The 24,193-nt window shown below is 43.7% G+C and overlaps 1 protein-coding gene and 1 pseudogene across 6 annotated transcripts in view; both read right to left on the bottom strand.

Moving 5' to 3' along the window:
* Positions 1–24,193, bottom strand: part of LOC126953497 (butyrophilin subfamily 3 member A2) — a 62,372-nt gene that overhangs the window by 21,840 nt on the left and 16,339 nt on the right. For 2 of the 5 annotated variants that reach the window (XR_007725237.1, XR_007725238.1), the window contains one exon: positions 20,663–23,771. The gene's annotated coding sequence lies outside the window, so the exon portion shown is untranslated. Of the gene's footprint in view, positions 1–466; positions 3,994–20,662; positions 23,772–24,193 lie in introns of those variants that run through there. The other 3 variants (XM_050788931.1, XM_050788933.1, XR_007725235.1) reach the window with 2 other exon arrangements.
* Positions 467–23,660, bottom strand: LOC126953336 (butyrophilin subfamily 3 member A3-like; annotated as a pseudogene). Its single transcript, XR_007725229.1, has 8 exons — positions 23,572–23,660; positions 10,413–20,028; positions 9,805–10,152; positions 8,118–8,398; positions 5,657–5,857; positions 5,439–5,487; positions 3,967–3,993; positions 467–2,217 (listed from the first exon to the last, which is right to left on the bottom strand). The product of XR_007725229.1 is annotated as a butyrophilin subfamily 3 member A3-like (transcript).

Genomic DNA, 24,193 nt, shown 5'->3' with positions numbered 1-24,193 from the left:
GCCTCAATGTAGTGTTGCTACTTTGAAGATGGAGGAGGGAGCTAGGAGGCAGAGTGTGGCAGCCTCTAGAAGTGGGTACAGCCCTTAGCTATAAACCAGGAAACAACTGGGACCTCAGTCCTATAAATGAAAGGAACTGATTCTGCCAACAATCTGAATAAGCAAGGAAACAGTTTCTTCCTTAGAGACTGCAGAAAGGAATCCACCCTGCAGACACCTTGATTCTAGCCTGTTGAGATCCCTGTGGGACTTCTCACCTACAGAACAGTGAGATAACACATTTGTGTTGCTTTAAGTCTATGAATTTCTAGTAATTCAGATGGCAGCAATAGAAGATGCATCCAATAAGGATTTTGTGAAAATGCTGCAGTGAGGTAAACTGAGACTGTGGTGAGTACAGTGGGTGAGCAGAATACTCTACTGTACTGAGTAGACACCATAGTCTAGAAAAAGCCAAGTTGAGGAGTCAGCATTATTAACACATTTATTGAACAACTAGATCTTAACAAGCACTTGCCAAGTAGAGGGGATAGAGTGGTGAGCAATGATAGTGATAATAATGAGGAGCAGTTTTCCCTAGCAGGCATCAGTTGAAAGAAATATGGGTTTAACATCCACCAATAATCAGGAGTGAACAGATCCTTTTCCAGGAGACTGAGTCCACAGCGGGATTAAAATCATCCCTGTAATTCTTCTAGCTTCCTTCATCCAAATTACTTATATCACAGAGGATATTTAGGGTATTTGTTCTGCCTAGAAATCTTGACTGTAGGAAGCCTTGCTCTGGCTGCACGATCACTTATCACATTTGTTGGGTGGGCACACATCTGTGCCCCATTGAGTGTGGCCTCTAGTCTCTTTCCAAGTCACAGGCCATGTGGGAACTATAACGTTATTCTCTCAACAAAGACACTCTGCAGAGCCACTCCAAGGACTGCTGGGTCTAAGGCTCTGACAATTAGCTGGGAAGGAGTCAATAGATGTGTCAACTCCACAACCACCCACAGTGATCTCTATCCTGGAGCTGCCCTGGGAAGGGAACCTCAGGGCTACATGGAGGTTCTTCCCAAGGGGGAAAAATCAGGCTGGAAAAGAATGGGCAATTAGCCAGGGACTGAGGCTGACCATCTCCCAACTGCACAAATTACCGTAAGAGTTATGTAAGTTACTTAATGTTGCCCTGCCTCAGCTTTCATACTTGCAAAATGAGACTACCCAATGGGGTGTTGTGAGGATTAAAGGACTGACACTCACCAAAGCCCATAACACAGCACTCAGAACATTTTAAGTTCTCAATTAATGTTAGTTATTGTTGTTCAGATCCCAGCTCTGTGGTTCACTCGTCATGTCTACTTTGTAAAGTCAATACACTTTTCTACACCCCAGTCTCCTTATTTGCATAAAGGGGACAATAAGGTGGCACCAAACTCAAGCAACTGTCCTATGGAATAATCGAATGAATATCAGTAAAGTGCTTCAGTGTGTGCCTGTAGCTTTATGGTTCTGATTGGTTGTTGTGGAGGGGGAGACCCTCAGCTCCAGGCTGGGCAGGGAGAAGCAGAGATGTTACTTCAGCCTGATGCTCCCCACTTTCATTAGCTAAGCCCGGAGTCACTGATGTTTCCAGGGAATGATCAGGCATTAGGTCAGGATCCGGGGAACTCTCTACTTCTTTTGGTGTTGGGCAAATGGTCAGGGCAGTGGGCTCCAAGATCAAAATTCTGAATACAGGATACAGAGGCTCAGAGAAAGAGGCGTGCAGAAAGGTGTAGATATGAGATCCATCCGTGGCATTGTAGAATGAGATCTCTCCAGTCTCATAGTCCAGGAAGATCCCCACTTTCTTAGGGGCTCAGGAAGTTTCAGGTTGGTTCTGGGATCAGTGAGAGCCTGATACTTATTCCCATCAGTCAGCCCCATGGTCCAGTATCCATTCTCTGGTGTCATTTTGACCCAACCTTTTTTCCTCTCCATGTTCTTACTACACACCCCAATATGCCATTCTTTTCTGTCCCCCACTTCCACCTCCCAGTAATGTCTCCCTGATGTGAGGTTTTCACACCAAGCACACAGTAACGCCATTCAAATCTCTCAGGGTCGTCTGGTAGGTCATGGGGCTCCTCAGCAGGCTGCACACCCCTCTGGTCCTCAGAAACAAGAAGGATGGCATTTGCCATGTCTGGATCCAGAATCACATATGCTGCAGAGAGTTTGAGGAGATGTCCATGGGGTCATTCATTTTTCCTGGATTTCAGAACCTGAGCATGCAAGGCCTGGGCCATGCTGAGGAGGTCCTTCCAGAACCTGGGGTCCCTAGTCTGCCCTGAATGTGATTCTGTCATCAGTGTAATTGGTGAAAGCCCCAGGGGTCTTGTGACCAGAGGGGAAATGAAAGTAAGGTCAGTATCTGGCTAACCTAATACCCTGATGCGGCCTCAAGAAGCAACAAGGATCCTCCTTCTATATTTTTGTTGTTTCCCTCCCCACACTGTTCTGCCCACTGATGCTTTATACTCGGAGGTTAATTTTCTTTTCTTTTTTTTTTTTTTTTTTGGAAACAGAGTCTTGCTCTGCTGCCCAAGTTGGAGTGCAGTGGTGCAATCTCGGCTCACTGCAAGCTCCATCTCCCAGATTCACACCATTCTCCTGTCTCAGCCTCCCAAGTAGCTGGTACTACAGGTGCCCACCACCATGCCCAGCTAATTTTTTTTTTTGTATTTTTAGTACAGAGGGGTTTCACCGTGTTAGCCAGGATGGTCTCAATCTCCTGACCTTGTGATCTGCCCGGCTCAGCTTCACAAAGTGCTGGGATTATAGGCATGAGCTACCACGCCCGGCCCTCAGAGGTTAATTTTCAATCTTCACTCGACCACTCGTGAGCTAAATGTGTTCCCCTTTTCTGCAGTCCTATTTTTCCATATATCCAATTTATTTAACAAGGTGGAGCTTCATCTGAAGAATTTCCTCACCTGAAAAATGGGGATAAACATACAAATCTCTAGCGCTGTTTACGGCAATCATGTTATTTACTCAGCCCACAGCAGGGCATGAAGGAAGCTCCTGATGTTCTAATAGCTGCAAGGCCATCTCTGTGCTGGGCTATATGTGGGGCCTTAGATGCCCCAGATTCACTCTCCACCTTTCAGCTTTCTCCACCCTCTTCTGGGGCCCAGGAATCTGTCCTTTAAGAACAGTGCCACTGGGCTCCCCTGTCCTTTGGTTTGCCATTGGGTTTGGCAAACGGGAGGCCCTGATAGGAGATTGGAAGGAGAAAGAAAGGAGAGACACATCGTTTAATTTCCTGCTTCCTCCCTGCCAGCAGCAGCTAGTGCTGTTCTAACAAGGCCTGACGATTCGATTCTTCTCAGGAAGCCCTATCTTTGAGCTATCTCTTTCTCTGGGTTCCAGTAACTGCCTCCTTTTCCTAGCCCTCGCAGGCTAGGGGTGGAGACAGCTCCCCACTGTTGGGAACCATGGGGGCACTGCACTTTTCCTTGTTGCTTTCCCTTAACCCTCCTTTCCACACACCTTCTTCAACCACGCAGTTTGAACTCATCATCTCTTTCTTACTAGGTTTTTGACCAATGCATATTTATTATTGCTTCAGTCTTCACATCAACCTCCACAAAACACAGTTTGCAAACATCATTTAAAAATGTGGAGTCCAAAACTCAGAAGCATTAAAACCTTTGAGGAGACACAGTCAGTAGGAGACATGGGAAGCCTGGGAAGGACAAAGTTCTTTGGGCAGGCATCGCCTCCTCTCCTTGGCATTTCCATCCTCACTCTTCCTGCAGTATCACTCAGTGTGTGTCTCCTTCTCCTCAGCTCCACCCTTCATGTGTCTTCCTATCCACGAAGGAAGTCAAAGCAACTTTTCTCCCCCAAATCACAAGAGTTGGAGGAGGAAAAAGGCATATGGTCCCTCAGGTTGTTGGTCCAGGGAACATACAGTGATTTACTCACCAGGCTTGAAAAGGGCCATTTTCCATTCTGAAAGGAAGGAGACACAGATAAGAAAAAGGTCAGTATTTTTGTTCTTTTCCACACTCCATTCTCCTTTCACTACACGTTTTCTCTGCTTTTCTTCAGAGTCTCTTCCAGGGTTCAGCTTCCCTCCTCTACAGCTCTGATGGATAAGAGGTGGCACCTTCTAAACAATGTCAGACTTGGCTCCCTGTGTCATGAGGGTTGCAGGCTGCATGGCCAGGCTTTGCCTGGGCATGTGCAGGGTCAGCAGTCTCTCAGAGGCTCCAGAAAAGCAGAAGTCACCCCCTCAACATGCAAAATAGAGTCTTCAGGTTAGATCTGATTAATCCAACTGAGAACATTAATGGGTCACAGCAGAAAAAAGGTTGAAATATTCATGGCCCATAATCCAGCAAACTCAGAGAGCATCAGGCTCACTCACCATGTAGGAGGAGACGTCTCTCCTCCTACAATAACAGAAAGGTAGAGATGTCACCTGAACTCTGTCTTTTCTGTGTTGGCCCTTTCTGCTTCTTTTTGCATCCATCTAATATTTCTTTTTGACCATTTCACCCTTCCCTCCAGTCTCACTCTGCATGCTCAATTCTCTCTTCACCTCTTCTTCTTAATATCCAGTCTGGGAACATTGGCTGGATGCTAGTGGCAAGGCAGTCACTGTGAGAGTTCCTTCCCAATGGAGTCCTGCCAATCTATTTTGAATCTGTCTATACTCCTGTACCTGGGCATAGGTGTCACCATGTCTATAGGCGAATGTCTAGGAGTACAAGATCCATCCTTCTCAATCTGTATCATTTCTTACCTTGCTCTAAAAAGAATTTGGGAAATTTAATGAACAACTTCAGGGACTAGTTTTTGATGCAGTTATAATAAATCTGTACCAACTGAGCCACTGTAGTTACTCCACTTTATTAGACACACTTTTCTCCCTCTCTCTTTTCTAATTTTCTTGTCTCTTAAATCTTCCATTCTTGTTTTCCTTTCAACATCCTCTAGATTATGGAAAACAACAAGTAAGTTTCCTGCCATAGAAAATGCACCTCATCCTTCTCTTCCCTCTTCCTTTTGAAGTGCACCCCTGGATTTCCTCAGGGTTTTTTAAGGCATAAAAGTCTGTGGCCCCTAGTACAAAGAGATTGAAGACTTTTTTTTTTTTTTTCCAAGAATGAGAAAGATAGAAGAAGAGAGAGAGAGACTCCTTCCGGGGAGTTTCTCCAAAGTGCCACAGTTATTTTCTTTTCCTGAGTAAAGAGATCCAGGACCACTTTTCAAACCTGGACAAAGATTTGTAGGCTGGAAAATATCCGAGGAGAGACAGTCATAGATTCAAATTCAGAGAAAATGTCAGAGCCACTCACGAGCCATGTGCTAGATTTTACTCCTCTCTGCAATGGAATGAACAGGGAAGGAAGAGTTATCAAGGCCCTCAAGGAGGGGATAGGAAGACATGCCTGGATCTCCTGGGGAATGGGAAATTACTGAGTTCTTCCTGGAGCTTCTCTGGAAAATAAACAAAAAAAGAAAAAAAAAAAAAAGAACAGTTATGGGTGAGGGGAGTTTCAGGAAAATAAACCTTAAACATGATGCAGTGCCAGAGTGGGGATGGGGGTGAGATCTTCAGGCTGGGCATGCAAGCCTGGGGCTTAGATTCTCTGTTCACTTTGGATACCTCTTAGGCTTATTTCCTGCTTGTGGCAGCATAATCCCATTTCTCTCATCTTTCGCTCTCTTTCTGTCTCCCTGGACAGAGCAATTTTTTCCTTCTGCTATTGCCTCAAGAAGTAACTGGCTCCTGCAAGAAGCAGCAGCGAGATAGGCAGGGTCCCTTCCAGGGCTGCGATCCAGGACTGGGTGCTCCTGAAGAAGGGATCTACGAAAGGGAGAGCTGTGGGTCATGGGCGCTGGTGCACTCAGCCTCCCCAGCCTCAGCACCCCAAGTTCTAGCTCTTTAGCCCAGGTCAGGGGCAGTGAATCTGTCTCATGAGGTTAAATAAGCGTTCTCTTCCTAAAGTCTCAGAGGACTATAGAGAAGACTTTGGTAAACCCTCACTACAAGCTACTACTATCACTTATCTTGAGATGTCTGCCTCTCATATGGAAATTAACTTGAGCAGAGTCATACTCATTTTTTTCTAAATATTTTTTCAACCAGTAACACATTTACATGGTTCAAAAACTATAAATACATGAAGTCATGCAACTCTCCCAACCACCCAGTTCTCCCTCCCTCCCTCTATTAACTTCTCCTTAGTCCACTTAATATGATGCTTAGGGATATAAACTGTGGAGTCAGAGGGCATGGGTTTAAATGCTGGCTCCCGCTTCTGACCAGCAGTGTGATGTTGGACTACTTACATAACCTCTGTTTGTAGTGGTCTAATCTACAAAATGAGGGTAATGGTAATACCTATCTCCTGAAGTTAGAAAAATTAAATTAGTACTTATAAAGGGCCTGATGGGCTGGGTGCAGTGGCTCATGCCTGTAATCCTAGCACTTTGGGAGGCCAAGGTGGGTAGATCACTTGAGGTCAGGAGTTCGAGACCAGCCTGGCCAACATGGTGAAAACCCATGTTTACTAAAATTACAAAAATTAGCTGAATGTAGTGGCATGTCCCTGTAATCCCAACTACTTGGAAGGCTGAGGCTGGAGAATCGTTTCAACCTGGGAAGCGGAGCTTACAGTGAGCCAAGATTGTGCCACTGCATTCCAGCCTGGTTGACAGTGAGACTCTGTCACTAAATAAATAAATAAAGTGCCTGATGTACAGTGAGTGTTACAAGATTGCTTGTTAAATTTTAAAACTGTAAATTAATAACACAGTCAAGAACTAAAAAAAGTTATTTAAAATATATTCTTATTTTTCCTCTTGTTTAAACCAAAAATGACATTCTATACACATCACTCTGCATCTTGCTCTTTCTGGATAAATTGTGTTTTGGAGATCTTTCCATATTAATATAGAAAGAATTTCTCTTTTTTCTTTCACAACTGGGCAGTATTTTCTTTATGGAAGTTGATCATCAGTAAGCTTCTGCATAGCTTCTAACCTTGTACAATCACAACGAATGCTGTAAGAAACTTTTTACAGGCTGGGCATGGTGAATCACACTTGTAATCCCAGCACTTTGGGAGGCTGAGGCAGGCAGATGAATTGGGGTCTGGAGTTTGAAACTAGTCTGGCCAACATGGTGAAACCACATGTCTAGTAAAAATATAAAATCAGCCAGGTCTGGTGGTGCATGCTTGTAATCCCAGTTAATGGGGAGGCTGAGGCAGAAGGATCTCTTGAACCCAGGAGAAGGAGGTTGCAGTGAGCTGAAACTGCACCATGGTACTCCAGCCTGGGCAACAGAATGAGACTCCCTCTCAAAAACAAACAAATAAACAAACACCCTAGAAACATTTTATATGGATCATCTCATACAAATGCAAGCTAATCTATCAGATAAACTCCCAGAACTGGAATTTTTGATAAGTAAATACGTAGTTTGGATAGATCCCCCAATAGAGGTTGTGCTAATGCATACCAAAAATACAAGTGACATGAGCAAATGACTGAGAGTCACTGCCTTCCTACATTCCTGCCATAGCCATGTGCTATCAAGCAAGGCAGTGTGGTTTTGATTTTTACCAATATCATAAGTGAAAAATGATTTCCTATATATGTTTCCCTAATGAGTGAGAATGAGCACCCTTTTGTGGGTTATTTCCTTTCCTGTGAATTAACAATTCATGACCTTTGTTAAAATTTTTTACTCAGTTTTCAAAATCTTCTGTTTCAAGGAGATTAGCTTTCTCTATGAGTTTGTAAATATATATATGTTTTCCCATTTTGTCATTTGACTTTACATAAGGAACTTCTCTTAACGTTTTTACCCAATTCACATTACCTGTCACACTTTCTGTCAGGCAAGAAATGTTCAGTAAATGTTTGTGGCATGAACAGCTTTGTGGAGTGGGGAAGCTCCCCTGGAGCAGGGAGGAGCCTCCAGGTCCCTGCTTTGAACCTTACGTGTGGTGAAGACACCCATGTTGACCGCAGAGACTTACACAGTAGAAACTCACACATAACCCTTCATCACCTGTCACAGCTCAACTCAGTAAAGCTGAGGCCAAGCAGGTACTGACCTTCGATGGAAATGCTGGCTGTCTTTTCCAGACCGAGGAGGAAATTTCTGATGATGCAGGATACACCCTCCCCAGAGCTGCCTCTCAGGATCACGGATGCTGCTAATGCTACAGGCCCACTCCATCTGCAACCACAGGTGCTTCCACAGCCGGGATGTTCTCTTCCTTGATGTTGCTCCACTGTATTTGGGGTTGTGGGTACCAGCCAGTGGACCTGCACTCCAGATGGATTCCTCCATCCTCACAACCCTTCACTTCAACGTGAAGATCAGAACCCAGTGCTGTGGAAGGATAAATTGGCCTAAATTCTTGAGAGCTCCTGTATCAGGGAGGGTCTTAATGGGAATCAATGGCAGACTCACATTTGATAATTCAAGGAAGATTTCATTCAGGAGCTATTTACACAAGTGTGGTCATGATGGAGAAAACTAAATGGGCTAGTGCAGTATCCCAGGGTCAGTAACAGTGGGGCTATTTCCACCCACCCCAATTACCAGAGGGAGGAGGAGAGGGAGCTGTTCTGGAGACATAAAAGAAGAGATTTATGGATTGAGGACATTCCTGAGTTGAGCTATGACCTTCTGCAAGGCAATGCAGCCAGCCTGAGGGTAACTTGCAGGAAGAAAGCCAGGGAATAAGCACCCAGACCTCTCCCTTCTCTCTTCCTTCTACCATTGTCTTCTATAGCTCTCCTTAAACCAAACCTAACCAGAAGCCCTGAGGCAAGGGATTGCACTGAGAAAGAAAAAAGCCATCCCAGACATCTGGAACCTGACACCAGGTCTTGGTATCCTCCTGCTGAACATGAACAATTTCACAAAACACAGAAAATAGTACTTTGTCACTACGACAGATCATGGGAAAAACAAGAACACCCCACATCATGTGTGAGTGCAGAGAAAAACATGAACATTGTACAAACCACAACAATGACCAAACATCCCCCATCGGCAATGAGGAATTGCTGCCTCTTCATCAATTACAGCTTTAGTCTCATCCTAGTCTCCTTCCTCCTGGATAAGCTTGATTAAGGTTCCACTCACAGAATTCATCTCCCCACACCTTCCTGACAGTATCTCATCCAGAGCAGAGGGCTAAGTCTATAAACCCTTCCTGAAATCCCCTAACACAAACCCAAATTGTATACTAAGTCTGCTCTAACACCTTCTTACTGAGATACTGCCACAGCTCCCCATGATGTGTGTTCTTCCTCACTGCAACAAGTAAGAAACATGCCTCATTCTACTACAAAAATATCTCTGGGAGTCACTGATTGGAAAACATCGGCAGCAGATACAATCACTATTCCACCTCCCAGGGCCCATGGTAGTGTGCACTTGGAGACACAACAGAAGCCATCTGTTACACAACTAAACCAAAATGACTGTGTACCAGTCACTGAAGAGATGGTTTCTTATGCTTCCTATCCCTCACCCTTCACTTCCCTTATATCTCTGGTCACCAGTGGGAGGGAGTTGTTTACTTGAGCATGTAGGGTATAGCAGGGATTCTTCCTAAAGGAAACCCTGTGTCTTTCTTAAGGGCCTCAGAGAAGCTAAGTTGGAAGGCAGTGCAGACAATTGCTAGTGAGCAGGCAGGAGTGTCTGCAGTGCTTTTGGAAGAGGAACTCTGCATCTGCTCTAGATCCTACAGAGAAACGTTCTCAGAACAAAACCTGGAGGCTCACCTGCAACCTTCAGCTCCACCAGGGCTTTTTCATAGAAGTCACCATCTTGGAAATAACACAAGTACTTTCCACTGTCAGAGGCTGTAACATTGTATATTGGGAGAGCAGTATTCCCTGCAGTGATGCCATCCTGAAGAATCGAAGTTCTACCTCAATACTCTGCACTCTGACTGTCTTCCATTTTCTTGCAATCTGCATACACATTCACCACCCTCCTTAGGCTGGAACTTATCCACCTCAGCTCCATGGTCTCTGCACTCACTGTCAGGAACAGGTGACAGGGCAGATCAGAGTCTTCACCTACCATGGCCAGGATGGGCCCAAGGGGTCCAAGCACAGCAAACTGAGCTGTCGTCACAAGGAGTAGGCTCCATCAGAGGGTGTTAGAGTTGGGGTCATGAGAGGAAGGGTGCTTCTCAGACAGGGAAGGCGAGATACAGAGAACCTAGAGGGGGACCAACTGCTAACAGAAACACTCTTTTTCTCTTAGTGACATGTGATCCTTCCAGTTGGGATGGACTTCCAGGTTTGGGAAGGAGTCAAAAGTTCTATGAGGACATTAATACATAATTGTCTGCTTCAGAAACAATCATGGAATCATTCCTAACCTGAGCAAGGAGTGAGCAGCTAGACCAAGAGGAGGCAGACTTGAAAGTTGAGCAGAAGAAAGGCCAGGGAACTTGCCATTTTCATCCGTGCTGCATATCAGGAGACACCAGAAGGTGTGGAGCAGACACTATGGCCCAAAGGAAGCTATAGGATTCCACAGGTCCACTTCCCCAGGGCTAACTCAATTACAGTGACAGAAGAAGATCTTACCGGTGCCAAAAAAGTGTGTCCTTCAGGGTCTTTACTTTTGAGTTCCAACATGGAAAATTACCTGTAAACATGTCTATGTATAATGCACATGTTATCCAATCAAGAAATCCTTGACTCTACTGCTTGAAAATATTCAGAATCCTATCACTTCCCCAAACTTCCCCTGCCATGTCCAACCCTCCACTATCCCCCTCTGATTCATGCAGGACCCTCTTCACTGGGCTCCTTGGATCCACTGGGGTCCACCACAGATGGTGTCCAATATCTTGGACTCCTCAAAGCCTCAACTCTTGGCCATCATCATGGTCAAGTCATGGCCCAGTGGACTCCTGGTGGGATTCAGGCAGACTGCCTGGTGGGGGCTCTGGAGTCAGTTAGGGGCTGAACCCATCACATTTAATTCAAGGCTAGAGATCAGAGAGCTGCAAATAAGACCAGGTTTTACTCATCTTTTCTTTCTTCCTTCATAAAGTCATTCAACAAATATTTACTGAGCACCCACAATGGGCCAGGCCTACTATGTTAGTGTTATGGACACAAAAAAGGTAAGCAATAGATAAAGCCTCTAAGATTCACAAGCTGTGTGCTCTAAGATTCACAAGCTGTGTGATCTCGGTTATGGGACAAAACCATTGGAACTTTATTTACTCATTCAATATCATTAAGTGTGAAATTAGAATGTGCACAATTGGCCCAGCAATTCCACTTCCTGATGTCTAGTCCAGCAAAGTACTTGCATGGGTGCAGAGAGAAGCCTCTGTGAGAATGACACTGCAGCACTATTTTTAAAGCATAAAAGTGGTAACCAACTGAACCAGCCACCCAACAGGAGACTGCTTAGAGGAATGATGGCTCATCCCTCGGAGGGAATTCAATGAAGCAGGTAAAAAGAGTTGATTTATTGTCATAACCTAGATAATGGAGACACACTAAGTGATCAAAAAGTATGTTGCAGAACTATACTAATGATTCAATTGAAAAACAAAAGCAAAACTATACATTTCCACATATAGATGTAAACACCTGAAAAAGTGTATAAAAAGGTGCATGCTAAACTGAAGATTGGAGGTTAAGTGAGTGAAAGGACATTTTGGCCTTTTGCTCCCTTTACTATTAAAATATTGAAATGCTTTAAATTTAAAATTTTTCATGTATTACTTAACAGTAATTATTATGAGTGAGAATACTGCTTGGAACATATTAGCTACTCAGTAAAAACTAACTCCTCAACAGTTTCTTCTAAATCAAAGGAGCATGAGGCCTGCAGCCATAACACCTGCTGCTGTGGCTACCTGGGTCTGGGAATGGCCTCTGAGAACAAGGTCTGCAGAGGGAGGTGGGGAGGAATGAAGAGGAAGCACCGGAACAGAGGTCTGTGCAGCCGGCCATCCTCCACCCCTGCCTGGATCTTGCACCCACCCGCACTAAACATTGCAGTTCACCACATCTTCTGCTCCCCAAAACTGCTCTTTATGTTGCTATAGAAGGGGTATCATTTTTATTATCATTGGTTTCAAATTAACAATTTCTCTGCTCTGCTTAAAGTGAGACATATGTTTTCATTTTTTAAAAGGATATTTATTTTTTTCCTTCCTGATTATAGTCAATATTGCAAATGAAGGAAAGCATAAAGGAATAAAAGTTTAAGTAGTGGCTAATGCCTGTAATCATAGCAATTTGGGAGGTTGAGGTGGGAGCATCCCTTGAGCCCAGGAGTTTAAGACCAGCCTGGGCAACATAATAAGACCCCCATTTCTACAAATCAATAAATCAATAAAAAACTCTGTAGTAGTAATCATATACTTTGGTAGTAGAAATATAAATATTTCTCAAAGCATTTTGGTCATATATACAGCAAGCATCCTTAAAAAGTTACATGCTGTACCAAGGAACTGCTATTTAAATAAAAGAAGTTGTATGCTTTATCCAAAAGTTCCACTTATTGGAATTATTATTGAAGGAAAAAAACAATCAGAAATTAAGACAAAAATTTATGCCTGAGGCTGTTAAGTATAATAAAATCTATAGAAGCCAAATATAGATAATTGAAATAGCCAAAGTAGGAAAGTATTAAAAATAATTGTATATTCATACAATGAAATAGATTGTATCCATTGGAACACATATGTTAGGTTTTGGGGAAATGATGAATGGAAGGAAAAAGATATACTGTTCCTAAAAGAAACAAAACAAGGTTTAATGTATGGATCCAACATTGTTAAAATTAGAAATAATTGCCCTTCATTAAAAACACAATTCCTAAAGACTGCATGGAAATCTCTTTTGTGATTGAACCATGCATTTTTTGTCTATTCCCCGCCTGTTGTATGTGTATGCTGGTTCAGATTTTTCTATATTATAAATATTTCCATAATGAACAAATTTACATATGAATCTATAAGGCACATCTCTTTCTAGAATCTCTTAGAATAGATGGCTTGAGTTGGCCAGAACAGATTTTAGAGACTTTTTTGCCCTTTTCTGACCACAATACGTTCTTAAGAACATGCAGTTGGAATATTTCTTCATTTATGTTGTCTCCCTTTCCTTCCACCAAATCCCAACATCTGCAGGTCTTTATTATTTGCACTACTTGTCTCTCCCCGCGTACCCACACATGTGTGTGGGTGCCCATGCAGACACACACGCACATACACACACAAACACAGGCACCTCACCCTTTCTCTGGGTGAATACTTTCCCTGCATGCCCACTCACCACTCTCAGTGATTCAGCCACTGTCCTCCCAGGCATTGTAACCCAGGCTGTAATCAATATCCCCTACTTACAACTTAGTATTCCCCTTTGAAAATCACAGCCCACTGAAGAAGGGTCGTTAATATAGTCCTCCATTCTTTCTACTATGGTTGAGTCTCTCATTCCGAAGAAAGGAAAAAGAAAGCAGAGGCTGTCAGGTCACCGTGAGGAATTGGAACAATCTCTCTTTGGAAGAATTAGTTTCTTGATTGGCTCAGAGGTGATGTTTCTCATCAGCTGCTAGGAAAAAAACCACTGAGGAAGGTTGAAATGAAAACTGAAAGTACATTGAATTGTACACGTTGAAGTAAAATTCCAGCCCTACCTCCCTTACTGTTTGTGTTTCTGTGTTTATCTATCTGAATCATTCTTGCACGTACATGTATATAAGTATTTCTATGTATTTACTTGTCTTAAGTCTTTTATCATAACAGAAATATAAGCAGAACAAAACGGGAAAAGATTATAATGTGGTGAAGAGAGACAGATGTGCACTAATTAAAAGAAGAGAGACAGATGTGCACTAATTAAAATGCTATTGTGGCAGTTTGCTAACATTTGCTAGCATGAATATGGGTACATGGAGGAGGAGGAGATTTTACTGCAGAGTCAAATAACATATAAATGGAAAGAAAGCCAGATACAATGCACATTTTCAAGCACCTCCAACATCCAGGCTTAGGATCTGTTATCAAATAATATAATTTTTCTGGTTTCCAGAGGCAGTGTTGCTTGACATGTTTTACCTTTTTCAGGAAATTTTTAGTGCAGGTGTTTCTGAGCATCTTCATTTGCCCTTAGCTCCTGGTTTGTGCTATATAGTATTTACCTGTGTATTTGTTTATTGTGCTGCCAGTAGAGTACATACTCTCTGAAGCTGGACACTAGATAGACTGTGAATGCCATCTCTGTAAGAGGTCTGTGGGACAAACTGGTACTTCCTGTGGCCTAGGACCTCAAAACACACTTTTTGGATTTGCAAGTCAGTGATCAAAGCTCCTAAAGCTAAGATATGACTGGGGCTGATGGAATTTGATTATATTGTAAATGATTGAATTTAGGCTGTGCAGTATCTGGCTGAGATGGCTGGTTGCTTCTGAATCATACGTTCCCTCTTTTCTCTTGGTGATAAGGCCTAATTTTCTTGGGTACTGCAATATGCTCTTCCATCTCATAGTTATTGGAGACCAAGGGACTAAGTTGAAACCAATAGTTTGTAGGTGAAAGTTGTGGGCTTGTGTTTCTCCCAGAGATCCTTCAAAAGGGAGGCCAAAATAGCGGGAAGTGTGAGGTACACTCTCCATACTTCCTTCTTCCTCTTGCCTAGGATGTAGACTTTTGAACTGGAGATGCAGCAGCCCTCTTGGGACCATGAGGCAACCTTGAGGTTGGAAGCCACATGCAGAGACAGCAGAGAATGAAATCAGAAGAAGGCTGGGTCATGAATGACATCTCTGAGGGGCCAGATCAGCCCTGGACTGCCACCATCTAAATTCATTTTACATGAAAACAAACAAACAAACAAACAAACAAAACAACAAGAAAACCTTTGTTTTGTTTAAGCCAATGGTATTTCTGGTCTCTGTTATCAGCAGAATATCAAAATTTTTCCCTCCCCTTTTTCCTTCCCAACAGTTTATCATAAAACTTGTAAAACATAAAGCAAAGGTGAAAGAATTTTCAGTAAATACCAATATACCTACCATGTAGGTTGTAGTGATATAGTTAATATTTTACTAAACTTTCTTACTTTATTATAATCCATACCACTGATCATTCCCTATCCATCTATCATCCTTATTTATTTAATTATTCATTTGCTTATTTTTAAATTCACAGTCTATCAGAAGCTGTGTTGCTTGAAATTATATCAGTAAGAACGATCAACCCACCCTAGCCTGGAGGATTCAAGTCGCTTTGACACAGAGAAGCAGCTGAAATGCTAAGCTTCAGATTAGGAGTCTCTGGGCCCAATACTCCGTATCGTTGAACTTTGAAGTTTCCAAAGTATGAGGCCCCTGGGTCCATTTCTCATGCAGTCCTTTATACAGAACTCTGGGAAAGAAGTCTTGGGAAAGAAATGGATGTGAAATGGGGCAGAAATGAATTCAGTGATTCAACAAATTTTTATTGAGAATCTATCATCTAGTAGGTCTCAGCCACTGAAGTTTAAAATTAGTGAGGAGGGGTTGCATAATGGAGTGGATAAGAGCACTAATTCTCAAGCCAGGTGGCCTGCGTGACCTTGGGCTAGTTACCTAACATCTCTGTGTCCCAGTTTCCCTATCTCTAAAATAAGGATGGTAATAGTACTTGACTTTTAGGGTTGCTGTTGTGAGGATGGAATGAGATAATGCATACAGTTTGCTTACAACAGTGTATCAAAAACTAAATAAATAAATAAGTCACAAGAATGTACACTAAGTGAAAAGTGCACTTAGCCCTCCTTCAAGACCTGGGCACTTGATCCTATCTTCTCTTTGTCTTCTACGAGACCAATTCCAGTGTTCTGCATGCAATGGTGTGGCAAAATGCCCAGAAATCTGTCTCCTTTACTGAGTTAGTCTCAAGAAATATCCATTTCTCATGATTATCTCACCTCTTGTTGCCATTAGGAACTCCCATGAACATGAATTTTCTTTCTGTTATATCTAGATATCTGTCAGCACGTCACACGCACACTGGCTTACTATCTGCTGTCTCTAGGCTTTTTTTTTTTCTATCTTCATCTCTTTTCATCCACAACTCATTAGCCTTGGAACCCAAAGCCAGTTTACTAACTAATCATGTCTGTTTCTTTGTCTGTAGGGTGGAAATAAGACCTATTCCATAAGTTATTTAAGGAAGAGTTAGCACAGCACCTTCATGTATTAACCCTCAATGCATTTCATTGTCTTCCATTCTGTAAGTTTCAATTCTGATCCCTGCATTGATGACTCCTGGAGACAACATCAACAGTTGCCTGCTGTGGAGTTGGAGTCTCACTTTGAAGGTGAAGGGAAAATCTCTGAAAAGTTTGACGTGAAAAAATGTGTACACTGAAAATAGCAGTGGGGCAGGTGCAAGGGAAGATGGGAGGTAGGGGGTGCCATTTACATTGTATTCTATGGGATGATGCCTGCTGGGGTTGAATAATGTATCTGTCCTCCTCAGTGGGCCAGATGTTAATAGATAGGGAGACCTGGAAGGAAGCTACTGTGACACTCTAGGCAAGAAATGATGATGGCTTGGAGATGGGGAGAGGAGTCTGGATCAACTATTAATATTAGTACTAACAAATACTTACGTAAAACCTACTATCATGTTGGTACTGTGCTTTGAGATTTATATGTATTAATAAGATTCACAACAACACTAAAAGGTATCTTATTTCCCACATTTTATATGTCAAAGCTGAGGTCCAGAGAGGTAAAACGACTCACCAAAGTCACATGAGTAGTTTCTTTCCAAGCTAGGCCTTGAGCCCAGGCTGTCTGGCAAAAGAGTCTGTGCTCAAACCACTAAGCTGGACTATTGAAAGGAAGTACAAATAGCAGGACTTGGCTATCAGTCAGATATGGTGGGTTAAGAGACAACAAGAGAAGGCTAAAATGACTGTTAGGTGGTGTCGCTCACTCAGATAATGATGGGTAGGCAGGGCTGATGGGAGTTTAGTTTTGGACACACTCATTGTGAGATGCTAGTGGGCACTGAGTTCACGGAATGTGTGGGGCTGGAGACAGAAATGCAGGTGCCGGTGGCGTCTGCTTATGGGATAGAGCTCTGAAAATGGACTGGACCCTACAAGAGTATATGTGGTGTGAAAAGAGAGCCCAGGATCAAAGCCTAAGGAATTTCAGCAGTTCTGGAGCAAGTGGAGCAAGAATTCTGAGAAGGATCTCCCTAGGAGTAGGGAAAGACCACAAAGAGGGCCTTGGGGATTAATGAGGCAGATGCCACGCAGGAGGGAACACCTACTCAGGCAGGTCTATGAAGAACTCAGGGTTGTCCATAAAGAAAAGACAGAAGTGTATAAAGACAAGCAAGGCCCAGTGTCTCATAGCTATAATCCCAGCACTATAGAACGCTAAGGCAGGAGGATCACTTGAGCCCAGGAGTTCAAGGCCGCACTCAGCTATGATCACACCAAGAACTCTAACCTGGGTGACAGAGCAAGATCCTGTCTCTCTCTTTAAAAAAGCATGGGGGTGGGAGGGAAAAATAGAAATGTATAATGGTTTTAATGGTTGGGAATCCAGTAGTAACTGATAGAACAATGTTTATGGTGTGATACAGCAGTGGCCATCATCATGGCAGACAGTGCCTGATGGCCATGCATGTGTTCTCTTTCTGAGACTTTGCTTGTATGGAAATAGACTCCTAGAGAGAGGCAGGTGCAGTGTGTTGCCCAGGGAAAGGGGAAGCAGGCTAGTTACAATGGGAGAACCTTGAGTTTCTTATATGTTGTATCCTACAGACTCTGGAGTGGACCCCTTGTGATTACTCCTCCTGCAGTTTGTAGCCCATACTTTCCCTGAGGGTGAGCTGAACCTGTGGCTTGCTGCTAACCAATAAAGTATGGTAAAGCTGATGGCATGTCCCTTCCATGACTACATTATGTAGTGTAACACTTTGTCTTGCTAGCTGACCCACTCTAGAGGCTCTGTCTTCCTGGCTGGCTATGAAGAGGAAAGTAGTCATCGTGGGAAACCCACATAGCAGGGAGCTGAGGAGCCCTTTAGGAGCAGACTCCAGCTTCAGCCTGCAGGGAGCTGGGGCTCTCAGACCTACAACTGTAAAGAAATGAATTCTGCTAATGACCTGAGTGATCTGAAAAGAGGACTCTCCCTCAGTTGAGACTCCAGATGAGGCTACAGCCTGACCAATACCTTGACTTTTGCTTTCTGATGTTCAGAGCAGAGAAGCCCACTAAGCTCTGCCTGGACTTCTGACCCACAGAAACTAAAATGATAAGTATGTGCTGTTTTAAACCACTAAGTTTGTGGTAATTTGTTATGCAGCAATAGATCACTAATGCATTAAAGTGAAACAGGCAGTGGCAGCAAACATGAAGATACAGAAGACAAAGAGAATAACTTGTGTTTCATTCCTGACCTGTTGCCTGGACTGCACATTTGTTATTATTACTATAGTTTTATGTATGTATGTATGTATGTATGTATGTATGTATGTATGTATGTATTGAGATGGAGTCTTGCTCTGTCTCTCAAGCTGGAGTGGCCTGATCTCGGCTCATTGCAAACTCCACCTCCCAGGTTCAAGTGATTCTCCTACCTCAGTCTCCTGAGTAACTAGGATTACAGGAGCATGCCACCACACCCAGCTAATTTTTGTATTTTTTGTAGACATTGAGTTTCGCTATATTGGCCAGTCTGGCCTTGAACTCCTGACTTCAGGTGATCCACCTGCCTCGGCTTCCCAAAGTTCTGGGATTACAGGCATGAGTCACCATGCCTGGCCTACACATTTATTATTGACCTACCTATTCTGCATCTCCACGGGGATCTCTAGTAAGTTCCTCAACCTGAACGTGCCTAAAAGTGACCTTGAATTCCATGCTGGCTCCTCCTCTGGCCTTCAAAATGCACTTGTCCCTCAGTTTCCTCATCTCCCTAAGTGCCAACTCCATCTGTACCGCTTCTTAGGACCATAACCTTGTGGTCACCCTTGATGCCCTCCTTTTTCACATCCCACATTTAAGCCTTTTTACCCTGTCTTGAAAATAAATCCAGCATCATATAATTTCATGGCTCCTCCCTGGTACAAGTCACTGGCATCTCCCCTCTGGATCACTGCAATAGCTCCCAGCTGGGTCTTCAGGCTTCCATCTACCACCCCTACACACAGCCCATCTCTGTCTAGCATCTGAAGTAAGTCCAGTCCTTTTTCTGCCAAACTTTCCAGTGGCTCCCCTTTCAGAGGTAAACTGCAGGTCAGCATCATGACATTCAGGGCCGTATATGATCTGGCCCTCAACCACAGAGGTTGAAAGAATCACTCCAGATTCATTGAATAATATGTCTATTTGTAAATGCAGTAATATGATTTTGGACTATTTTTTTTCAGTCCTGTTGGATTATTGAATTGTCTCAAACCTAAAGTGCTACCTTTCAAGCCAGAATTTTAGATGCCTGATTGTATTAGTCAGGGTTCTCCAGAGAGACAAAACCAATACGATACAGATATAGATATATATGTATGAGTGAGCGTTTATTAGGGAAATTTTCTCATGTGATTATGGAGGCTGAGAAATCCCATGACAGCTTGTCTGTAGGCCGGAGACCTTGGGATGCTGGTAGCATGGCTCAGTTTAAGTCCGAAAGCCTCAGAACTAGGGACGCCGATTGTGTAAATCTCAGTCCGAACCGAAAGACCTGAGAACCCAGGGCATCCTGGTACAATTCCCGAAGCTGAAAGGCTGGAAAGGCAGGAGTTTTGGTGTCCAAGGGCAGAAAAAGAAGAATGTCTCAGGGGAGAGAAGAATTTGTCTTTCCTCTGCCGTTTGTTCTGTTGGGCCTCTAGCCAATAGGAGGGGAGAATTTCCCACTGACTTACATGCCAATCTCTTCTAGAAACACATTCACAGACACACTCAGAAATAATGTTGTATCAGTTGTCTAGGTATTCTTAATCCAGTCAAGTTGACATCTAAAATTAACCAGCACATGGATTAATGTCCAGGATCCACTATTCTAGTTTCCAAATATTGTCTGGAGATTCCTAGGGTGAACTCTGATATACTGTTAAGGAGTCCCCAATGTTAATACTATTTTCATTATAATATTAATAATATAACATTTTTTGTTTTTGATTTCATTCTCTCGGTAGGGTACAATAAGGTTTTTGGGGGCCTATATAACCTGTGATATACCAATAGATTTAATACAAAAGCAGATATGAGAATACAAATGTCTTCCACTAAGCCAGACATTAGATTTGGAAAAAGTTAACCGATGTCACACTTCTTGTTCTTTTGTTTAGACACAACAGTTGATTTTTTTCACAAATCTTTCTATTTATTTTAACATGAATTAGTAAGCTACATTTTAACATTTTCTGTTTCAATCATAAATGCCATAAATATTAACAAATACCAACCCAAATAAACAAAAGCTCCTAAGGCCCTCAGCAGTTATTAAGTGTCTAAAGACATAATTAGACCGGGAAGTTTGAAGCCACTGGTGCCCTCATTGAACCTGAATGCTGACGCAGACCAGGTCCAGTACTACTCTGCTCCAATGGGACCTCAAACCTCAACCACACTCAAGGACTAACTACTGACTCCTTGTTTATTGCAGGGACACAGGAGCCAAATCACATCCACATGAGTCCATGTTCTTCATTCATCTTCATCCCAGGGCCAGGCCTGTGGGTGTGTGCTCTGGAAATCCTGGGGTTGGGTGGAAATGAGCCATCATATCCCAGGACCCCTTAGTTGTTATGGTGGGGCTTAACCACCGTCACAACCTTGCTCCCTCCCAGCTCTCTGGTTCCACCTCTTCTATCTCTGACCTGCATATCTGGTTCCCTTTTCCCTCTGGTGGTCCTGTGGATTCTTCTCTCCTCTCACATCCTGGTGATGCTGGCCTCATTCCAAATCCACAGCATCTGGTGCCAACTGGCATATTGGGCTCAATGTCATCATCCTGATGTTAAAGAGCAGGTTCACTGCCAATCAGCTTCTCACACTTTCTTCCTGGCTGGGAGCTGTGTAACACCTAGTTCCCTATGCCTGGATGTCAGATACAAAAGAAGTTCCTCTTCAAAGGTTTGGCTTGTTCAGTGCCCTTGTTCTTTTTTCCCTACTTATAAGGCCAAACTAACCTCCTTATCCTTTATGTCTCCGTGTCTTAGTTTCAGTAAACGACTTTTCCACTGGTCCTTACCTACAGAGCCCACATCTGCTACTCACTCTGTAAATTACCCCTCCCGTTGCAATGGCTCTTCCCACAGAAACTGACCTTCCAACCAGTGTAACCACATCCCTGCCCCTTTCAAGTTAGCTAATCAGGTTCAGCTAAGATTGTGCAGTCCAACTCTGGTGAGTGGTGACTGAACACAGAAGCTGGGACAAGCGGCATTAGGAATAAAAATTCTTTCCCTCTTTTTTGGTGTGTTCTTGTGGTGACCAGACTTTCAAGCAGCACCCTTCTGCAGAAGTAAATTGCCTAGCTGAGAAAGCTTTTTGCCAGAGTGCTGACTCTTCTTTGGGGCACCAAGCATTTATTTCTAACACTGGATCACATCCCATAGTTACAAGCAAAGGAATTACTAAAGCTACAGCCTAGTGAGGAGTGAACAGGGGCTGAGGTCTGGACTGGGTGTGAAAGAGGCAGCTGGAAGATGTTCTCTTGTGTGACTAGGAGGGAGGAGGGCATGTCTTCTACCAGGGGCATTATGCAGTGGCTGCTGAGATGGCCAGGGCTTGTCTCCATGGCTGTGAGACCAGGGAACTGATTCTGTGGGCCATGGTGGGTCCCCGATCTGTGAACTATCAGGCCTCTTCAGGCATCATGATCGCATTGGCTCCTGTGAATGCGGAGCAGATGAAGATGCAGCTGTCACAAGACTGTAACCTGAAGAATGGCTTCAGGGGCCTGGAAAAGGCTGAACGGGGAAATGTGCAGATGTGCGATCTGTCCCTCATGTTGTAGAAGGAGACGTCTCCAGCTTCATACTCCAGGAAGACGCCCAACCGGCAAAGGGGCTCATTCAGAGAGAGAATCCACTTAGCAGAGATCAGGGCCCAGTATTTTCCTTTATGCATCTCCAAGGTCCAGAAGCCATTCTGAGGAAGTAGCAGGACATCCTATTTCCCCTCAACGCTGTCTCTACAGACCCCCACAGTCCACTCAATTACATTTTCCACCTCCACCTCCCAGTAATGTTTCCCTGAGGCGAAGCTATCCCCGCCCAGGTCACAAAGCTGACTGTTGAAATCTCTCTGGTTATATAGCACGCTCTCCCTGGAGCGAGCCAATGTCACACTTCTTTGGTCATCTGATAAGAGATCGAGATGAGCAGTGTCTGTGTGCAGGACCACACTGGCTGCAGAGGAATTCTCAGGTTTAGGCCTTGGGTCTCAGGAACCCTCAGGATTGTGTGGTTCCTGGTCCCCAGAGAAGTCTCAGAAAACTACAGGGGAATCCCCGTGAAGGGGCCATTTCCACGAAGGCCCCCTGATCCCAGGCAGCGCATACCCTGAGAGTTACTGAAGCTGCAGGGTGTTTTATTTTTGTTTTTATTTTTGTTTTCTTTGAGATGTAGTTTCACTCTTATTGCCCAGGCTGGAGTACAATGGGTTGATCTTGGTTTACCGCAACCTCCGCCTCCTGGGTTCAAGCAATTCTCCTGCCTCAGCTTCCCCAGTCGCTGGAATTACAGGCATGCACCGAAACCAGTTTTGCATTTTTAGTCGAAATAGGATTTCTCCATGTTGGTCAGGCTGGTCCTGAACTCCTGACCTCAGGTGATCCGCCCGCCTCGGCCTCCCAAGTGCTGGGATTACAGGCGTGGGCCACGGCCCCCGACCTCTGAAGCTGCACTTCTGTCTCTCCAGAGACAGAAGCAGTACCCTCAGGTTGAGAAGAATTGAGGCTCTTTGAAATCCAGAGAGTTTAGGAAACGAGCCCAAATTAATCATTCACACTTTCTCTCAGCATTCTAAGATCTATTCCCTTTTCTATTCAAGACCTAGGATCTCTGGGACTTTTTTTAGTTAGAACCTTTTAATTATCTGGTTCAAACCAGCACAGAGGCATTATGTCCTGCTCCTTCTCTCCCCAGTTGATCAACTAAGGTGAGTCTTTCCCTTCACATTGTCCTAGAGGATAAAGGGTCTCTTCATTGGTCCTATGTGTTCCTTTTACCAGATGACAACTGATTTAAACGACTGACAAGGGCACCCTTCAAGGATAAAGAAGGAGAATAAATGTCCCCCCCAAAAAAACCTGTTGCCTGAGGGGTCTGTAGGCAAAAGTAGGGAGGAACTATTTCCATCTAGTTTTGCTTCAACAACATGGGTCTGATGTCTGCAGGTATGACTTCTGTATACCTATTGGATCAACAAACTCCAAATGGAAAAAAAGATTCTGTCCGGGGAAAAGGGGTTTGATCAGGAAAGGAAAGAAACTGTGCTAAAGGAACTGGGGAAAGAACATATGGGTAGATAGAGAAAATGTAGGTGCCTACCTTGGTCCATTTCCTGTCAGTCGGTGCGAGAAACGCTCCAGGCTCTGGGCATTCTGTAAGCTTCTCCCATCTGCATTTATTCTCATTCAGTCTACCTTTCCATTGTGTTAAAATGATTTCCTCTATTCTCCATGGTGAAATACTGGTTGTGACATTTTGCTGTTTTTTCCCAAGTTGACAGTGGCAATTTTGAAATTCACCTAAAGAGGAAAGGTCCATGTGTCATGGTATCTGGTAAAACTTGGATTCTGTGGTGCTTATGGGCAGAGGGGCTGTATCATACGATGGGAAGTGCTCATTGGGAGTGGGCAGTTGGGTTCTGTGCTCTCCCACTCATCCAGACACCTCCCCTGGCAGGCTATACACAAAGTATCCGTGCTCTCTTAGAAGCAGAAAGGCATTTCTGGCCACCTATTTGTATACCATTCTGTCAGGCTTATTGGGAACCTTTATAGCCTCTTCCCCACATGGGCCTTCAACTATACACAGTCTACACTATCCCTACTATATAAATTGCTAAGACAGCATTGTCTTCTTTCAAATTGATCCAGAATCAAAGAGCAAAAACCAGTGAAGCATAACTCTTGGGGAGGCCACTATCTATGGGAAACCTCTTGTCATC

Source organism: Macaca thibetana, chromosome 4, assembly GCF_024542745.1.
Source record: "Macaca thibetana thibetana isolate TM-01 chromosome 4, ASM2454274v1, whole genome shotgun sequence".
Classification (NCBI taxonomy): domain Eukaryota; kingdom Metazoa; phylum Chordata; class Mammalia; order Primates; family Cercopithecidae; genus Macaca; species Macaca thibetana.
Note: the sequence above shows the minus strand (reverse complement) of the source record. Positions and strands in the feature narration are given on the sequence as shown.